The sequence below is a fragment of the Geospiza fortis genome, unplaced genomic scaffold, assembly GCF_000277835.1.
Source record: "Geospiza fortis unplaced genomic scaffold, GeoFor_1.0 scaffold172, whole genome shotgun sequence".
NCBI classification, from domain to species: domain Eukaryota; kingdom Metazoa; phylum Chordata; class Aves; order Passeriformes; family Thraupidae; genus Geospiza; species Geospiza fortis.
Window position 1 is genome coordinate 5,518,611 of NW_005054309.1, and position 1,031 is coordinate 5,519,641.

General features: G+C 53.0%; 1 protein-coding gene across 2 annotated transcripts in view; it reads left to right on the plus strand.

The window, feature by feature from the left end:
* ZMAT3 (zinc finger matrin-type 3) overlaps positions 1-1,031 on the plus strand; it is a 15,693-nt gene that overhangs the window by 668 nt on the left and 13,994 nt on the right. Inside the window, exon 1 of one of the 2 annotated variants that reach the window (XM_014312337.2) lies at positions 933-1,011. The exons of the other annotated variant lie outside the window; for it this stretch is intronic. The gene's annotated coding sequence lies outside the window, so the exon portion shown is untranslated. Of the gene's footprint in view, positions 1-932; positions 1,012-1,031 lie in introns of those variants that run through there. 2 annotated transcript variants of the gene reach the window in all.

Sequence of the window (1,031 nt, forward strand, 5' to 3'; positions counted from 1 at the left end):
CCATCCCTGCTGCCAAACTGCCCCTTTGCTGCTTCAGCTCCTCATCACCACGGCTCCTAATTCTGACCTGCAGCATCCTTCCCAAAGGGAGCCTGTAAGAGAGCCAGAGAGGGGATTTCGACAAGGGCACGTAGTGATAGGACAAGGGCGGATGGTTTTAAACTGACAGAGGGAGATTTAGATCAGATATTAGGAAGAAATTCTTGACTGTGAGGGTGGTGAGACCCTGGCACAGGCTGCCTGGAGAAGCTGTGGCCGCCCCATCCCTGGAATTGTTCAAGGCCAGGTTGAACGGGGCTTGGAGCAACCTGGGCTAGTGGAAGCTGTCCTTGCCCATGGCAGGGGGGGTGGAATGAGATGCTCTTTAAGGGGCCTTCCAAGCCAAACTGTTCTGTGATTCTATGAATCTGACAAATTGATTTTTTTTAAAGAACTAACAAAAACTAGTAACAATCAGTGTGTCAAACCAATGGATTGCCAAGTGGGTTGGCTGATGGCTACTGTAAAATCTGGGTGATGGTTTCAGCCTGTAGCGACTTCTCAGCACTTTCCAATTCCACAAAACGGGAGAAAAATCAACAGAAACTCCATATGCTTTGAAACAGGGTGGCCCAACCACACAGGTGAGGCCTTGGTGGCTCGAGGGGAAATCATTACTCATTTTGGCTGCAAGCAGCATGAATAAGGAGATGGTTATATATGCAAATCAGGTTCATTGTAACGTCTGCTGCGGAAAAAAAGAAAGATAATTATGTTTTTAAAAAAAGATTAAAAAAATACAAAATACTGTTGTGCAGAAGCACGGGTCAGGAGTGAGGACCATGTGAAGCAGCTCCTGGAGGGTGTTTTGCCTGCGATGCCCAGCAGCGCTTGTGCGGGGCGGTTCGCAGCAGCGGCGGTCCCGCCCCAGCCCGGCCCGGGCTCAGCCCCGTCCCGCCCCCGCCGCCGTCACTTCCCGCAGCTGAGAGCGAGCCCGAGCCCGGGCCCGGCCCTGCGAGCCCCGGGGCCGCGGTAGGTGCGGGGTGTGCGTG